Genomic DNA, 20,236 nt, shown 5'->3' on the forward strand with positions numbered 1-20,236 from the left:
ATTTTGGAGTGAAAATAGAAGAAAATTAGTATTATATTTTGGAGTGAAAATAGAAGAAAATTCGTATTATTTGGCTATACGGACTGCAAATACTGTTTGGGACATATAGAGAGATCCAGAAATCCATTTTTGATGATCTTATAGTCCACGCAAAGCTTGCAAGATTTTCCTTAATTCAGAGATGGGACCAAAAGCAAAGTACGATTGGAACAGCCCGAAAACTGGGGAGCAAAAACAGCTGCGAATTTTACATTAAATTTCTAGTCCATTATGAAATTCTTTTTGTATTATTATTAGAACATTAAAAATACTTGTGAGATTAGAAATAGGATCAGATATTATTATTAGAGGATAGTTTTAGTTTTATTACGGGAGAATAGATACATACGTTTTACACACAACTAGGATTCTAGGGTTTCTTCATGTCTTCTATCGTATGCACTTGGATTTACCTTGGATTGATTGTTCTTCATTAATATAAAAGTTTAAGGTATTCTTAATCTCTTTTTTATTTATTAGTATATGTTTTCTGTGGCTTTCATCATTGTTCTTGTTATTTTTATTGCTAATATGAGTGAGTAGTCTTATTCTAGGGCTTAAGGGAAGCCATGTTTGCACCGTGACAATTCTTTGATTTATTAATAGTTTAATGGGTAAAGAGTGATTCTAATTGATATGCTTTATTGTTTAATCTATGTAATTGGCCAATATCGTGGATTAATTGTATGCAAATAGGGGTAATAGATCAAGAGATTTTACTCACTACACACATACGATTAGCAGAATTGAGGATTAGTGCGAGAGCATAATTGGATTTCTGAAGGTATTAATGCTTGAGAAAGATTAATCATTACTTTAATTACTTGACCTAATAATTTGTTAAATTTCTGTGAATGTTTTGGTGTAAGCATGGTGAACCTACATTGCCTTAGACTTTAGTTATTTGATTTTAATCACATTAAATTTGCATTACTTAGTTAGCTAGAAATTCACAACACTCGATTTAATCCAAAAACAATTTGTAATAGTTTAATTAAAATCCTTGAAACAGTCTGCTTGTGGATACGACCCGTACTTGCCTGTATCTGCTAACAATAGATACCGCGCACTTGCGGTATTATAATTTACACATCAATCAAACCCAGTAATTTGCCTATGCAAACCAAGGTTAAGCTTCGTCCTAATAAGGGTGAACCTTTAGTGGATCAACAACCCTATCAACGTCTTCTAAGTAAACTTATTTACCTGACAATTACACGTCCTGACATTGTGTACCCTGTTCATCTTCTCACACAGTATATGCAAGCCCCTACTTTCGATCATATGCAAGCTGCTAAAAAACTTTTAAGGTACTTAGCTAGTAATCCTGGTCAAGGAATCCTTCTCTCTAGCCTATCTGCAGCACAGCTTACTGCTTATTGCGATTCTGACTGGGATAGCTGTGAATTTTCTCGAAAGTCCACCTCTGGTTACTGCATTCTGTTGGGAGCCTCTCCTATTTCTTGGAAAACCAAGAAGCAATATGTGGTTGCTAGGTACAGTGTTGAGGCCGAGTATCGTGCCATGGCACTTGCTAGTTGTAAGGTTACTTGGTTGCGCACTTTGCTTAATGACATGGGCCTTCCTGACTTACCACCGAGTATCGTGCCATGGCACTTGCTAGTTGTAAGGTTACTTGGTTGCGCACTTTGCTTAATGACATGGGCCTTCCTGACTTACCACCAACTATACTCAATTATGATAAAAAAAAAGCTACTTTGGCGATCTCGGCTAATCCTGTCTTGCACGAGCGTACAAAACATGTGGAGATAGATTGTCATTTCGTACGTGACAAAGTAGATGCTGGTCACATTATCACCCGTCATGTTCCCTCCTATGCCCAGCTTGCTGATATGTTTACCAAGTAGCTATCTTCTTCTCAGACTGCTACTCTTATGAACAAACTTGGTATTCTGCATCCCACCAAGTTTGCGGGGGAGTAAAGAGAGGAGTCAAGGGTACAATAGTCAATTTAGTAGACCTATTAGGAGTATACCAGTAACTTGAACATTATGATTTGAGTCGGTTAGGAAAGTTAGTTACAGTAGCTATATAGCAGGCAATGTAACAAATTGATGGGTAAGGTTGAATACTGTGTTCTAGAGAGATGAAGTTGGTTTATCCTTGATTAGAATCACTACTGCATTTTCTTTACCTTGTTGTTTCAAGTAAATTAAAGTGAAGAATGCAATCAATCACCCCATTCTCATTCATTGATTATTTTCAGATCAGCGCAGCTTGTATTAAGCAGGAATTGACTTATTGGCCCTCTAAAATTGCAGCAGCAGTTGCTCTGTTACTCAAACACTTAATCCCTTCAAACTAATTAGAATTAATATTAAAGCGAAAATTGTAATGAACTGCGTATTTGGAGGGTAGGGATACCCATATTCGATAAACATTAGTTGATAATCTTAGCCTCTTAGGGATACAAATACAATATACTACTAATCAACTACTTGCAGATGTCTGTCGCCATCAATCTCAGCTGTTCAGATTTTGTAGACTTCATTTCTATGTTTACCATCTACCATCACCTTGGATTTTAAACCTATTGACTTTCTTTTATAAACCACTGCAATCTAATGGAAATGTGTACCTTAACATTGTAAACCATTGACTAGCACTCTCTAATTTATTTCACAACTTGCACTGGCATACTTATCTTTTTAATGTCTTTGACTCTGTCTCCAGAACTGACTTATAAATAGGACCATCTTCCGATCTTATACAAACATTCAATTTCATAAACAATGAAGATTGTTGTGATCCCTTCTTCGCTACTCTCAATATCTTTCTTATCTTTCTTGATCATAATATCGAATGCGCCAACTTCATCAGCTGCTAATACCTTCACTCAATGCCTTATTGAACCTCATTTTGTAGGCGTCACCACAGCAGAAATTGTTTACTATCCCACCAATAGTTCGTATAATTCTGTCTTTCAATCTTCTATACAAAATCTCCGATTCTTATCACCCTCCACCCCTGGACCTCTTGCCATTGTCACTCCCGTCGATGAGGGACAACTACAAGTAGTCCTCGGCTGTGCCAGAGACTTTGCAGTTCAAGTCAGGATACGTGGAAACGGTCATGATATGGAAGGTCTATCCTACAGATCTCCGGTGCCATTCCTTTTGATTGATCTCAAAAATTTCCGTGAGATCACTATTGATCTTGCCAATAGGACAGCTTGGGTACAGGCTGGGGTAACAGTGGCTGAATTGTACTACAGAATCGCGGAGAAAAGTGGTGCACTAGGCTTTCCGGGTAGTACTTGGCCTAGTGTTGGAGTAGGTGGATTCTTAAGTGGAGGCGGATATGGAACATTAATGCGTAAATATGGCCTTGGAGCGGATAATGTCATTGACATTCGCTTCATGGATAAAAATGGAAACATATTTACTGATAAACAGTCAATCGGTGCTGATGTTTTCTGGGCTGTTAGAGGAGGTACTGCTTCAAACTACGGCATTGTTTTAGCCTGGAAAATTAAGTTAGTTCCTGTCCCGGCAACAGTTACTGTTTTTAATGTCAGGAGGACATTAGAACAAGATGCAACGAATCTGGTTCATAAGTATCAAACTTTTGCCCCCGACACTGACCGTAATCTATTCATTAGAGCACGGATCACTCCTGAAAACATAAATGCAGATGGTAGCCAGAAAACTGTGGCAGTGTATTTCCAAGCCTTATACCTTGGACGAGCTAGTGGAGTACTAAAAATCATAAAAAATAATTTTTCAGATCTAGGTTTGGTCAAACAAGACTGCTTAGAAATGAGTTGGGCTAAGTCTGCACTTTGGTTTGCAGGGGATGTTGGTTTTCCCAAAGGTGATTCACTAGAACAATTGTTGAACAGAGATTTGGCACCTAAGCTATACATCAAGGCCAAATCGGATTATGTTCAAGAACCAATTACCAAAATGGGGCTTGAACAAATATGGAAAAGACTAATGGAGATTGAACAAGGTGCAACAAATTTAGTAATGACACCATACGGTGGCAAAATGAGTACATTTTCAGCAGGTGCCACACCATTTCCTCATAGAATTGGGAACTTGTATATGCTGTTTCAAGGGGTTTATTGGAATGGAAGTACGCCGGTTGAGACTCAGAACAGTAGATTGGCCTGGCTTAGAAGTTTGTCAAATGATTTGACTCCTTATGTTTCAAGCAATCCAAGGCGTTCGTATGTAAACTATAACGATCTTGATTTGGGAGTAGGGAATAGTACTTATGCCGAAGCCAGCACTTGGGGTAACAGGTATTTTAACAATAATTTCAAGAGGCTGGTCCAAATCAAGAACAGGATGGATGCTGAGAATTTCTACCTGCATGAGCAAAGCATTCCGCCTTTTGCCTTGACATAAATTATATCTGTTTTCGCCATTTCTTTATCTAAACTTATGATTGATTACAAAGGTTGTAAGATTGAAATTCTACAGGAAGTTGTCTTTTCTACATTTGTCGATTTTCTTGTTATTATTGCAGCTGCGTTAACTGAACTATCATTCAGATCTTATCGTCTTGACAATAAAATAATACAGCGATAATCTACAAAGGGCTTGCTTGATCTTTATCAGTCTTTTCTTCAGTATCCATCCTACAACTAATTGCTAGCATGATTGTTGACTTCTCTTTCATTTTAAAATATTTATAGATGCTGACTTTGGAGCAGCTGGTTACATTATCGATTCTTTAATTAGAGGGAATCCATAGCTGAGTAAACATTCCTGCATTACTCAAATCAACACGAACTTGGCACAAGTAGTAAGACCAAATAAGCTATCCTTCAGTAGAAAATAAAGGTGTCTGTTTGGATCACCACAAGAAAATAATATTCTCTGTCCTGATAAAGCAAATTCATATGAATATGCTGCAAGCAGAGATACCTGGAACAATTAAAAACAAAACTGCTTGGAAATGAGTTGGGTAACATCTGCACTATGGTTTGCTAAGATTGATTTACTCGAACAACTGTTAAATCAAGATGTGGTGTCTAAGAAATACACTAAAGCAAAATCAGCCTAGAATTGAAGAACCTATTTCCAGAAATGGGCTCGAACAAAGATGGTTAAGAATAATGGAGATAGAACAAGATGTTAGTGTATACTGAAAATATTTATTTGAAGTATGTACATTTATTTCTGGCCAGTTTATTTGAGAATCATTTGAATGTTTACATGTTGTCTAATATTATATATTGTGAACAATCTAGTATCAAATGGGATACAGAATATTAGATTGTTAAATACGGTTATATAATATAATAAGGTTCACAGCACAGGTGGTGTTGGACAATCCACTGGTATGGCTGTGGTATTATTTAAATTAGTTTATATTGACTAATAAATAATACTAGTATACTTTTTGTATATTGAACATGATCAAATTTAGAATTGTTCCCTTAATACTGATTAAGAAGGAGAACTAAGACTCTATGTTATTATTAATGCTTAGGTTCTTAATCCGGAAATAGTAATTGACACGTGTATATTATTTACATGCTTTGATTTATATATGAAATAATTCTTTTGAATTATATCATTATATTTTGGGTGATGGAATTATATACATGGTGAATATTATTTATTGAAGGAACTCATGTCCTGATAATATTCGGGTTAATGATGTCCCCTTGAAAACTCAAAAAGATTTAATTATGTGAAACCCTGCAGGTGGAATTTATTCTGGCATAATTAAATAAAGGTTGAGTGGATGATCAAGGATAAAAGATATTAATTAAATAAATTATCAGTAATTTATTTAATTAATGGACATATGATATTTTAAACATGGGGAATTTAATAAGCAAATAATATTGGAACCGAATTAATTAAATTACGGTATTAGGAAAAGTAGTGCAAATATTAATTATTTAGTGGATTGAATTAATATTTAATTACATTGGGCTAGGCTCAAGATGTAATTAGAAGGCTCAACCTAATTATTCATGGTCCCTATTGTAGCCTATATATATTCTTATTCTTTTCTTACTTGGGATTATGTGAAAACATATTGTAGCCACCAAGGAGCAAGAAGAGAGGATAACTTGAGAAGACGAATGTCACACTTCGCTCAAAGGAATTTGGGAATACAATAGAAGAGCGTGGAATCAACCATTAACAAGGTAATCCTCTTTTCGTAATCTTTATCGTAAAACGTAGTAATACCCTAAGTCCGTGGTTCCCAACACAAGATGCAGCAAACTTTAGTGATGGTACATTATAGTGGGAAAAATAGTAGTTTTTTAGAAGGTGTCACTCCATTTCCAAATAGAAATGGGAACCTGTACATGCTATTTCAAGGGGTTTACTAGGATTTGAATAATAGATTGGCATGGCTTAGAAGTTTATCAAATGACTAGACTCCTTACGTATCAAGCAATCAAAGGCGCTCGTATGTAAACTATAATGATCTTGAGATGGGAGTAGGACCTAGTAGTTATGCAGAAGCAAGCACTAGGAGTACAAGGTATTTCAACAATGATTTGAAGAGGTTTGCAGGGGATGTTGAAAAACAGGATGGATGCTTTCTACATTCATGAGCAGAGAATTCCTCCTTTTGCCTTAACATAAACTTTGGCCTATTTTTCACCTCCTTTACCATCCACACCTGCCAAATTCTTAACGCGAACTATCTGTTTGATTTGGTTTCGCTTTGTTTCATTTATGATGGTTGTACATTAGTAATTCTAAATCAGTCTTTTCTGTGGCCAAAGCCAACCTCTGCGATTATTGACTTGCATAATTTGATATTTTAAGCATGCAACTGGAGCTTAGCTGGTTTACTGACATTCTGTTAGGATATTAGACATGGTGCATTTTTCAAAATATTTAGACTAAATAAAGTTTAAAGATTATCAATATGCTATAGAAGGAGAGATAGAATAATGTTCAGTGATTTACTTTTTGATCAATACAAGTGCCATCACATTTCAAACAACGGAAACAAATATCACAACTAAAACAGATAACATAGAATTTACAATATAGTTCATGTGTCAACAAGCACACCCACTAAAAAGTTTCTAAGCTTCACTATATGCAACATCTGTACTATTGCACCTAGAAGATATCTTTCAACTCTCAGGTTTTAAATGACAGATTGTTCTAAATGTCAGAAATAATAAGTTATAAATAGGACCATCTTCCGATCTTATACAAACACATCAAACTACAGCTTCATAAACAATGAAGATTGTTCTCCCTCCTTCACTACTCTCAATAACTTTCTTTCTTGTATTGATCACAATATCGAATGTGCCAACTTCATCAGCTGCTGATAACTTCTCTCACTGCCTTATTGAACCTCATTATGTAGACCTTACTACAGCTGAAATCGTTTACTATCCGACCCACAATTCGTATACTTCTATCTATCAATATTCAATACAAAATCTTCGATTTTTATCACCCTCCACCCCTGGACCTCTGGCCATATTGTCACTCCGGTCGAAGAGGCACAATTACAAGTAGCCCTTGGCTGTGCCAGAGACTTTGCAATTCAAGTCAGGATACATGGAAACGGTCATGATATGGAGGGTATATCCTATAGATCTCCGGTTCCATTCCTTTTAATTGATCTAAAAAATTTCCGTAACATCACTATTGATGTTGCCAATAGGACAGCTTGGGTAGAGGCTGGGGTAACAGTGCCAGAATTGTACTACAGAATCTGGGAGAAGAGTAGTGCACTAGGCTTCCCGGGTAGTATTTGGCCTAGTATTGGAATTAGTGGATTCTTAAGTGGAGGGGGATATGGCACTTTAATGCGTAAATATGGCCTTGGAGCTGACAATGTCATTGATATTCGCTTCATGGATAAAAATGGAAACATATTTAATGATAAACAATCAATCGGTGCCGATGTTTTCTGGGCTGTTAGAGGAGGAATTGCTTCAAACTTTGGCATTGTTTTAGCTTGGCAAATAAAGCTAGTTCCTGTCCGGGCAACTGTGACTGTTTTTAATGTCAGAAGGACATTAAAACAAAATGCAACGAATCTGGTTCATAAGTATCAAACCTTTGCCCCCGACACTGACCAGAATCTATTTATTAGAGCCCGGATCACTCCCGAAAACATAAATGCAGATGGTAGCCAGAAAACTGTGGCGGTGTATTTCCAAGCCTTATACCTTGGACGAGCTAGTGGAGTACTAAAAATCAAACAAAATAATTTTTCGGATCTAGGTTTGGTCAAACAAGACTGCTTAGAAATAAGTTGGGCTAAGTCTGCACTTTGGTTTGCAGGGGATGTTGGTTTTCCCAAAGGTGATTCACTAGAACAATTGTTGAACAGAGATTTGGCGCCTAAGCTATACATCAAGGCCAAATCGGATTATGTTGAAGAACCTATTCCCAAAAATGGGCTTGAACAAATATGGACAAGACTAATGGAGATTGAACAAGATGCAACAAACTTAGTAATGATACCATACGGCGGGAAAATGAGTACAATTTCAAAAGGTGCAACACCGTTTCCTCATAGAACTGGAAACTTGTATATGCTATTTCAAGGGGTTTATTGGAATGGAAGTACGCAAGCTGAGACTCAAAAGACGAGATTAGCATGGATTAGAAGTTTATCAAATGACTTGACTCCTTACGTTTCAAGCAATCCAAGGCGTTCGTATGTAAACTATAACGATCTGGATCTGGGAGTAGGGAATAGTAGTTATGCAGAAGGCAGCACTTGGGGTACAAGGTATTTCAACAATAATTTCAAGAGGTTGGTCAAGTTAAAGGACTGGGTGGATGATCAAAATTTCTACCTGCATGAGCAAAGCATTCCGCCCTTTGCCTTGACATAAACTATAATCTGCTTTCATCTCCGTTTTCATCATTGCTTCGTCTAAACTAATGATTGATTACAATGGTTGTAAAATCGTAATTCTACAAGAAGCTATCTTTTCTACATTTGTCTATTTCTTGTTTTTATGCCTGATGATTACAACTGAATGTTTATTCAGACCTTATTGTCAATAATTGGGCGATAATCTACAAGGGGCTTGCTTGATCTTGATCAGTCTTTTCTCTCTCATTTAACACTCAGTAATCAGGTTCCGGTTTCTAGGTATCACACTTATCCAATATCATGCTTGATTTTGGTATCAGATGACAGATAGGCAAGGAAGATCTCTCGTCTTCCCTTTGGCATTTGTCGCCTCCTCTCCAATTTAGGTTCTCAACTATGGAAACCGTAACAAAAATATTCTAGAATCCCCACATATTGTTACAAATTTCTTTTTCCAAATGCTTTATAAATTATAACTTTACTCATAATAATATGGCACCCGCCTGCATTTATATGCGTCTATGAATTAAACTAGCATTACTCAAACTGTAACTCTCAACAGATATCTTCAGTGAAATGTTATCTTCTGTTGACTATGTCAAGCTTGAAACGTATTTTAATTAACAAGTTCCTTTGGTGAGATTTCAAGCGCGAGGGATTTTAGTTCAGTTTCTTGGCACATGTTTTTCTTTTTCAACTGTTTAGACTAAAATTATGATTTATAATAGACAGCTTGGCGTTAAAATATAATATAAGATTAAACTGAGGTCTTTTTTTAAGAAACTTAAAGTTTCAGCTGCACACGTGACATAGTATGAGTGATAGGTGCACATCATCCAATTTTTGACCCATAAATTGGCTTTCGAGTGAGAGGGGAGTTAGAATATAACTTAAGATCCAATTACGACTCTTCTATGACGTTTTAAGAATTTAGATGGACTCATCACTTGACATTTGAAAATGAGCTGGCCAAAATCTGTACTATATATGGTTTGCGGGGGATGTTGGGTTACCCAAGGTAGATTCTCGAACTATTGCTGAATCAAGATTTGGCGCCTAAACCTTACATTTAGGCAAAATCGGACTACATTGAAGAACCCATTTCCAGAAATTGGCTCAAATAAATGTATGGTTAAGACTAATGGAGAGAGAACGAGGTGCGGCAAACTTAGTAATGATACCATATGGTGGGAAAATGGTACTACTTGGCAGGGTGCCACTCCATTTCCACAGAAATGGGAACTTGTATATGCTATTTCAAGGGGTTTATTGAGATGCAAATGAACCAGTTGAGACTCGAATATTATATTTGTCTTATATGTTTATCAAATGACTAGACTCCTTACATATCAAGCAATCCGACGCGTTTGTATGTAAACTATAATGATCTTGAGCTGGGAGTAGGGAATAGTAGAAGCAAGCACTTGGGTTGCAAGGTATTCTAACAATAATTTCAATAGGTTGGTTCTTTTGAAGAAGATGGTTGCTGAAATCTCTACATTCATGAGCAGAGCATTCCCTCCTGTCTCCTTAACATAAACTGTAGCCTATTTTCGACCTCCTTTATCATCCACATTGGGTAAAATAATGCAAACTGTATGTTTCTCTTGGTTTTGCTTTGTCTAGTATTCTGATTGCTTGTTTGCAGTATTTGTAAAACTCTACTTCTCCTCAGCACTTTCCTTTCGTATTGTGTTCAATTTAATAAAATGGCTTGATCTTGATCAGTCTATTCAGCACTCTCCGAGGCCAACCTCTAAGATTAAGAACTAGCATTACTTGATATATTAAGCATGCTAATTTTAGACCTCAGCTTGTTTATTGAGGCATTCTGGTACTGACATTTTTCAGATTATTTAAATTAAATGAAGTTTTAAAGGCAATAAATATTCTACAAAATGAATTATAGAATAAAGTTAGTTGATTAGCTTTCCGATTCATACAAGTGCCATCACATTTGAAACAATGAAAACTAACATCACAACTAAAACAAGAACACACGAACAAAATAAAAAGCATAGATAAAATTACTGTAGAATTCATGTGCCAACCACACCCGCTAAAAGATATGACATTATTACCTAAAGATATGTCTTTTAACTCGCAACTGTTAAGCCAAGAAAAATCATTTTTGTCTTTTGAGGGATGTCAAACATCACATTGATCCTCCAGTTTATTATTGTAGTTGATGGTAATGCAAAATGCTGGGCGGAGCACTGGGCCTTCCAATTAGTTCGTTTTTGTTGAAGCTTACCAGTGCTTGCTCCATTTTTCGTTGTCAACAAGAAAACAAAAACAAGAAACGGCTAGGATTTTTACATAAAAGGTTCTGCCAGATTCGATTAGTTAGAATGTCTTGGACTTGTTGCATAGGCGTGGTGCCACTGACACTGACAAAAAGTTAAAGGCTTTATCAAATTTTGACACTTAACATTTGCTGCAATTATATATAGTACATCTCATACATCTTTTAATTCACACAAAGATGAAGAAGGTGATTGTGTTGTTTATCAAATTTAGTACTTCTTTTTATGTTGATGATAATAATCATGCAACTGTCCATTACTCTTAGTCAAGTTTCTTTTTAACTCTTGCAATCCCTTTCATCTTCAACTTTGTACTGAATTTGATTCCTCGACACAAAGGTAGATTACTAATGTTTTTTAATTCTCCAGTAGCACAAATTTAATAATCCTCATTTGTCATTAGTCTTTATTGGAAAAACAAAGAAACCAATGAACTGTGTTTATATAAAACTGAGAAAAGAAAACGAGTTTTATTCACTTGATACTATGAATGAGGTTACAGAGATAATATATAAGCAAACCTAATATAATTGATGGCTAAAAATTAGCAACATCACATTATTTGACTCCACCACAACCTGTGTTAACTGCCTAAATATCAGCTACTGCATATTGATTTATTAAATCAAAACAGAAAACACGTTTATGCTTAAAAAAAACCAACAAACACCCCCTTAAGCTAAACTGTGTTCTGCAGGTTCTTTACTCCCAAAAGCTTCCTCATTCATTCAAATTTAACTGCAGACATTGCCTTGGTCAGTACATCAGCTTTTTATTGATCAGTCCGACCCGAAGATAGTTGTAGATGTGAAGACAGACAAGATAGCTTTAGCAGCCATCTACCAGGGCATACCAGAGGACATGCTCCTGTCAATCGCAGAGAAGAAGAGTGTCAAAGAAGCATGGGACTCTCTCAAAGTCATGTGCATAGGTGCAGATCGCGTACAAAAGGCAAAAGTCCAAACGCTTAGGGCGGAATTTGAATCAATGAACATGAAGGACACGGATAATCTTGATGATTTTTGTTTGAGGCTATATGGGATTGTTACTAATATTCGCCTCTTAGAAGAAAAGATGGAGGAAGTTTATATTGTAAAGAAACTTCTTCGGGCTGTTCCTTCGAAATATCTCCAGATTGCCTCGACAATCGAGCAGTTTGGAGACATGAAAACTATGTCAGTAGAAGAAGTAGTGGGGCGTCTGAAAGCTCACGAGGAGAGACTTCATGGTCAATCCGAAAATACTGGTGGACAACTTCTACTGACGCAGGAAGAATGGTCCAAACGAACCAACAACAAAGTGAATGTCAGAGGTATAGGTGGCTTTGGTTTTAATAACCGTGGCAGAGGAAGGATCAACTACAGAGCCAATACAAGTAGTAAAGCCCGCCAAAACCAGGCGGAAGAAGGAAGTGACAACAACACATCGAGTCGAGATCGTAGCAAGGTGAAATGCTATAATTGTAATGCCTATGGGCATTATGCATCAGAATGCAGGAAGCCTCGACGTGAAAGGGAGTGGCGCCATGACAAAGAGCAGAAACCAGAGGCTAACTTAACTCAGATAAAGGATGATGAAACCAGCCTTGTTACTGACTGAGTATGAAGAAGTAAATGGGGTTGCGCTGCTACTAAATGAGGAAGGTGTGACTCCAAGGTTGGGCACTGAGATTGAGAGTGGAAAGGCGTCAAATGTCTGGTATCTGGACAACGGGGCCAGCGACCATATGACAGGGGTTAAGTCAAAGTTTTCGGTACTAGACGAAAGCATAACAGGGCAAGTGAAATTCGGTGATGGATCCAGTGTCAACATCAGAGGAAGGGGAATAATTGTTTTAAAATGCAAGAATGGAGAATCTCGCAAACTTAATAAGGTATATTATATCCCTAATCTCTGCAACAACATAATTAGTTTGGGACAGTTGTCCGAAGAAGGTAACAAAGTAACACTGAATGGTGAGTTTCTGTGGGTACATGATAATGTCGGAAAATTATTGATGAAAGTAAAACGCACCTCGAATAGATTGTACAAAATTTTACTTAATGATGAAGCAAATAAATGTTTACTAACAAGTGCAGAGGAGAGTGCGTGGTTGTGGCATACAAGGTTGGGGCATGAACTTTCAAGCCCTGACCCTTATGTCTGAAAAGGAGATGGCAGTAGGCTTACCAAAGTTGTCACTACTATAACGACTCGTGTATTTTTATATTATTTAAATGCGTAATTATAAAATTATTAAATGAATAATATATATATATAGCTTCTGTCAGCTATGGGTTGTTTTATTTTTATCTGTGTAGGTGATTATGGTGTACAGGATTATTCGTGTAATTAATTATTAAGTACAGTGAATTGTTTTCGTTTTTAAAAGTAGATTTAATACAAGTTTATTTGTGTAAATAAGTGGAATATCAAATTATTTTTATGACTTTATAATTACAATAATTATTTTTAGGACTTTATAAAATTGAGAAATCAATATTTTATCAATTATTTAACCCTGTATAATTTTCTGATTGCATTTATCTGTAGAATCTGTATTTAATTCCCAAATTCTTCAAAAATTATGAAACTCATATTTATTTAAGTTTGGAATATTCCAAGAATTTTAAAATTATTTTGGGAATTTTCAGGATTAATTTTACCCGCGCGTCGATTCGTTTAATTGATAAAAGCGGGTATAAATTGTATTTCGGAAATTATTTTAAAATTTCGAAATTTATGTTTTTATAAACTTCGGGATATTTATAACATTTTAAGACTATTTTCGTGATTTTCTGAATTTGTTTTAAGTACAGCTTGGTTCGTTAATTGTGAAATTGCGGGTATTAGTTGCAATTCAAAAATGGTTTAAAAATTATGAAGAATCTATTTTTAATAACTTTGAATTATTTATGATATTTTAATATTAATTTGGTAATTTTCGGGTAAATTTTCAACTGCGAGTTGCTCGTTTCAGTCATAAAAGCGGGACGAAAGTGGACTGCAGGGGATTTATACTTATTTAGAGAGCAACGTGGCAGAATATTAATCAGTGTGGCAGAATTCTGGACACGTGCTGATTGATTACTGGTTTAGAAAAAAAATAAATAAAATAAATAAAAACCCACCCTTGTTCACGTTTCTTCCACACCTCCTTATCTCATCTTTCTCTCCCGATTTGGTTTCTCTCTCTCTGCAGTTCATATCTTTCCTCTCTCTCTCTGTTACTCCTCCCTTCGTCTTCTTTCTCCACTGTATCCCCGTTCTGGTCGCTGTTCTCCGGTGAGTTTCCGGCCATTGCTCCGGTTGCTTGCTTGTGCGATTTCGGTTTTTCCTTGATGGGTTAATATATATATTCGTATGTTTATATGATGTGTAACCGTGTGTGTGTCATTATGTGCTCCCAGTTTTCTTGCCACCTCCCGGAATCAGGCGAGGTGCGGCGGCATGGTCTGTTGGTGCGTGTGATGTTCCTGTTACTTTGCTCAACTGTTCTGATTGAATTTTGTTTATTGATTTTCTGCAGAAAGTATTTGAATCATAATTGTGATATGAATTAATTGCGTGCGGAAAATTATAAAACTAATCGGTGAAGGTTCGCGATGGAAACCAGATTATACGGGCACCCATGAATTTTTACTGCCGTCCGCGATGAATTTTGACGAGCGGACGGTGGACGATGATGATATTTATCTGATTCCTAATATTTACAAATAAATAAATATGAATAATAATTAATAATTGTAATTATATTGAAATTTGGAAATGCGTGGAACTATAATCGTTATGATTGAGTTGAATCGGAGGTTGGGAATTGTATCTGGATTAATTGTGGGATGTTTGTTGTTGATTTGACGTCGAGTTGGTCGACGGGTAGTCCGGTAAACAAAGGAGACGCTGCCCGATTTCCGGGAAATCGAACTATGGAAATACGGGAGCGTATCCGGTGATTATCGGGACATCGAGTAACTATATATATATATATATGTGTGTGTGTTTATTACGAAACTTGATTGTACGATGTGATGAACTATTTTGCCAAATCGATGACCCTGATTTCGTAAAATTACGAGTATACGTATTTTCTGGAAACAAACACCAAACCGATTTCTCGAGGACGTGAACCCTGACTGTTGGATGTGTTATTGTATTATAATAATGTATATAATTACGAGTCGGGTTTGAATATTGTTGGGTAGAATTGGTGTCGAGGATATGTCAAGCATACCTAGACGTCTAACGTAGGGTATTTCGGCTCTGTAGGTTCTAGTCGAAGGACTCAAGAACTGATATCGAACTAAGATAATCTAGTGATCAGTCAACAAGTGCCTCGAGGATTTTCCAAGCGAAGAACCCTGAGAGTCTTGGATACTATCTTGAGATAGATTGCTGCGAAGCAGAGATGTGTGCTAGTGAGACAGTCATTTTATAACGAAAGCCCGAATGTTCGAGTCTATCAAAATCAGTCAGTGATAGTCGTAAAGCTCTGCAAGGCAAGTACCCTGACCATTCTTTTATGGTTCAGTATATGTGAATAACTAAATGTTGTACTTTCGTAATGGAACATAAACGTTTTAAGTTACGTATCCCCCGTATTTGAAAATGTTGTTTAAAATTATGTTTTGGGGAAAAGTAACTTTTGAAAACACCTATCTCTAAATGTGATTTAAATGAAAAGAGGATTTGAATAGTGTGCTGTGACAGAATTGGCTTTGAAAAAGAGATAGGTAAAAGTGATTTTTGAAAACTGGATTAAAACGATCAGATATGGGATACGTTGGGGCTAGAGTGGGCCTATTGAGGTGGCGTAAGAGGCTAATTCGGTTGCGCGCATTGTATAACCGATTAGTCCAGCAGGTCAGAGACCTAGCTAGTCTTTGAGTTCCAGAACAGGTATATAGGATGACAGTGGGAGCTTTCCGGTGTTGATAGCCTGATCAACTATCTTTACATATCCACTACGTATCTGATTTGGGTTTTGTGGTCTCCATAATGGAGCAAGTGGTTTATCTAGTGGATTTGGAAATGAAGATAACATGCTAAAATTTGACTCTGGTATTTATACACAGCACACTACTGATGTTATTGTTTTACAGAGCATGTTAGTTTTGATATCGAGTTTATACCTGTTTTACATATGGAAAGTTATGAATTCTGTTCCTGTAACTATTTTACTTTAAACTATTTTGCTTGTTATTCATATTGTGGTGCTGCTGAGCAAGCAATTGCTCACCCTTGCAGAATATTTTATATGTATTGCAGATGCCTAGGAGATTCTTGCGCAGTGGTCAGGGCAAAGTTCCAGCTCCTTTCGTGTCAGGCTCCTCTGAGGTAGTTGTGCTCAGACCAGATGAGGTCTGTTAAGTTGCTGCGTTAAATTAGTGGTCAGGATTGTGTAAGGTAATTCGGGTTGTGTTAGTTGAGTAACCTAAGTCATACTTAAACCTGGAAAAGGTCTTGGTAAAGGGGTCGTAGTTATGTATTATTAATGAGTTGGACTGATTTATGATTTTTATTTGTTAGGGCGGAAACACGCGCTAATAACACACGCAAGTATACGCGTTCGCAAGTAATATAGAATACTTTCTAGTTCATTCCCACAGAGACTCAGACTAATTATATTCAATTAAACTCACTCACCAATGTATGATTGCTTCTCAATGTTAAGACAATAACACTTAGATTCGTTAACTATTTATCAACTACAATTAACTACTAAATTAACCACTTAATTAACAATTCGAATTAACAATATTAAAACACTCATGAGATCACAACTTCATTACTACTTCCTTCAATAGTTATTGTTATTACCCTTAGCATGCAACAACGATGATATTAATCGAATAACACGAAACTGATATAAGCCAACTTTTATTGTACTAATACCATTCTACCAAACATCCACAATTAAGATAACGTTGAATAGGCATCAATTATGTTGAGTCCCTATATGTCTATAGAAATTGACAACATAATGATTTAAGCACAAGTTATTCCTTTTGATTACACAGAGCGAATAAAACGGTTAGAGTTACCCACTAATCATGCAACATCATACATGAACCTATGCTAGCATGGCAAGTTCTAAATCTCGAGATCCACCGTCGCTTCACAAGAGATTAACACCCTATCTTATATGTTCGCGACGCACATAAGACGAATACGAACAACCAATACTAGATATCATACAATCATCACACACTAAGGTATTAAACAACTAACTAAAGAATTCCATAGCAAATCCGTTACGACCCCATGATCACGATTAGCCCATGATAGCACTTATCGTCATCATGGGTTCATATGAAAACATGATAAATAAACACAAGAGAATAATAAACTAAACTAATTATATTAAATTAAAGTACGTCACAAGAGTAAATAGGTTCAAAGCAAGAAAACTAGCATCCAACGTTACAACGAAATAAAGAATCACAAGAAAATATGCTTCCTCTTCGTTGCGGTGTGCTAAAACGGTCTTCTTCCTTATCTCCTTCTCTCCTTGCTTAATACAACGATCCAACACATGTGAAACGTCTCTGAATCTACTTATATAGAAGTCCCATAAAACTCAGATTACACAGAAGTTGGAAGCCAAACAGAAATAGAGTCTAAAATAATTTATCTAATTTCCCGACCCTGCGCGGCCGCTCAGCATAGCTGAGCGGGCACTCAGACCCCTACTGGATTTTTTCTGAGTTTGCTCCATTTCTTTGCTGTAATCTGCTCCTCTCTTCCCTCTCGCAATGCTAGACACATGCTAAGGCTTATTCTTGATGATTACTCCCCCGAAATGCAACTAATACCCTGAAATGCACAAACACTAGAAAAACGCATCAAATATACAAAATACTTGATTTTCAAGACACCAATTTAAGCTATTTTAAGACGTTCTAAGTGGTATAAAATGCCACTTATCACACCCCCAAACTAGATTGATGTTTGTCCTCAAGCGTCACAGACTCAAAAACAAATAAAAACATGCATGAATGTAATCTATATAAAATGCAGTGATCCCCCTTACTACGAACAAAGCAACCAACTTACAACATCTCAACAAATGCAATTAGGCGACTAAAGAGACATCAAATCATGCAAACGAACATACAGCCAAAAACGTGGTGTGTGCAGATGCTTAACAGATATGCTTCGGAACTAAATCAATTATTATGACTCAATGGTCAACAAAGAAATCATATGATTATACAAAGAATAAAAATTTTAGGCACAAAGTGACTTATAACACTACAAGAATTCTGGAGCTTATTACGGAATCATGCTTTTTATTCACAACAGCAATGCTTATTTGACCGTGCAATGAGTGAGGTCCACAAAAGACTTATACAATGGTATCCATGTAGCAAGCGTTAGGTTAGCGGATCCCAGACTCTAAAAGCCTTAGGTCACTAGGCACAAAGTCCCCCCAAGAACTTAATAAATCGAATACCAAAGAGCCCACTCGTGATCAATTATGCATAAACACATACTTTTTTTTTCTTTTTCCATTTTTTTTCTCTTTTTTTTTTCTTTTTTCAATATTTCTGAGCAAGTGCGTTTCGCTCCATCTTGCTCAACCCTAGACTACTCGCATAACATATGAGCCGGCTACTAGCCATTTGACGCCTAGCCATACTTAGCAACGAATTCCATTTTTTTACTCCATTTTTTCTTTTTCATGCATTTATCACTAAGAACCTATTATAAAATTCTAAGCATAATAAATAGATTAACCTCGAAAACAATCAGATCATAACAACAATCTAGTCCTTAAGCATTCTCTAAGACTTAGTGAAAATACAAGTGCTTCTAGCATGCATATCAACCTACACAACTCAATATCACTTTAACGCCATCACTACACTCGCATCAACATCACAAATCAGTCGGTAAATCATCGCAAAAGGGATCATGGCATATGCATGAGCTACATGACATGATAAACAAATAAAGCTATAAAAAAACTATATGGCAAAAATTATGCACTATATGAACTAACTATCATGAATATGCAGCTATATGACACACACACAAAATATTCCTCAACTACCACCCCCAAACTTAAAATCTTCACTGTCCCTAGTGAAGGTAGTACAAAGGAACACAGGTTATACCTACTCGGAGTCATCATCATCATCATCACCCTCAGTGGGTGGAGTATCAGGCGGCGGATATGCAGAGTCCTCACCAAAAACTGGCCACTGGATGTCAGCTCCAAGGCCTCGAAAAGCAGTCCCTAGCGCAAGGGTGAGCTCCTGAGCAAACCTGCTCTGCGTCTCATACATAGCATCCATCCTCCGCGACAGCCTCCTATACTGGGCATCAGCCATCCCAGCACCCTCCTGAGCTCTCGAAGAACCAGCCTCATGACGCCTTGGCCTCGCCGTAGTAGCACCTCGTGCTGGACGCCCTCCTGGAAGACGATAACCCAGCCCATGCTCCTCGGGCTCACCACTGGTCCACTCCTGCATCCCATTCAGAGTCCCAGAATCAATAGGAGCGGCCGGCAACTGCAACTGCTCATGAGACGGCCAGTTCACTCCCACTGCTCGGCAAAGCTTCATAACCGTGGATGCATAAGGGATGTTCATGTGCTTAGCTCCCCTCAAAAACTTCAGAATCCCTTGGTAGATGAACTCACCAAGGTCCACATAGTACTCCTCATTCAAACTTCCCCACAACAACTATGCTCTCTCAACTGTGACCTCATGTGCATGCGAAGATGGCAGAATATTAGCACAAATAAACGCATTCCATGCACGGGCATACCTGTTCATTGCGATCGCCGGAAAGTGACGATACTCATTAGTTCCAGTCTTGAAGGTCCACACTGTGCCCGACCTACAGAGAGTAGCACAAATCAAATCCAAGTCAAAATCCTCAGCAGTTTTCTCGTTCCAATTCTCCTCCGTGGGTTTCCTCTCTCGCTGCCCAATTACACGGCGAATGGTCGTTGGGTGATAATCAACCGTCATCCCCCGGACCACAGAAAACCCATTCTTCTCGGCCTTCGCATTCGCATAGAACTCGCGAACCATGCTCATAGGCACTGCTTCAGGTGACTCACAGAAAGCTATCCACCCCTTCTCTGCAATCATAGGTAGCAACTC

The 20,236-nt window shown here is 37.1% G+C and overlaps 1 long non-coding RNA gene across 2 annotated transcripts; it reads left to right on the plus strand.

Annotated features, from left to right (window-relative positions):
• The first annotated feature begins 204 nt into the window (after positions 1 to 204).
• LOC141678456 (uncharacterized) lies at positions 205 to 16,616 on the plus strand. 2 transcript variants are annotated; one of them, XR_012557757.1, is made up of 3 exons: positions 205 to 490; positions 6,067 to 6,172; positions 16,389 to 16,616. It is a non-coding gene; the product is annotated as an uncharacterized LOC141678456 (long non-coding RNA). The 2 variants fall into 2 exon arrangements; XR_012557758.1 differs by lacking the exon at positions 16,389 to 16,616 and adding an exon at positions 11,889 to 12,111.
• The last annotated feature ends 3,620 nt before the right edge of the window (positions 16,617 to 20,236 follow it).

Source organism: Apium graveolens, chromosome 8, assembly GCF_009905375.1.
Source record: "Apium graveolens cultivar Ventura chromosome 8, ASM990537v1, whole genome shotgun sequence".
NCBI classification, from domain to species: Eukaryota; Viridiplantae; Streptophyta; class Magnoliopsida; order Apiales; family Apiaceae; genus Apium; species Apium graveolens.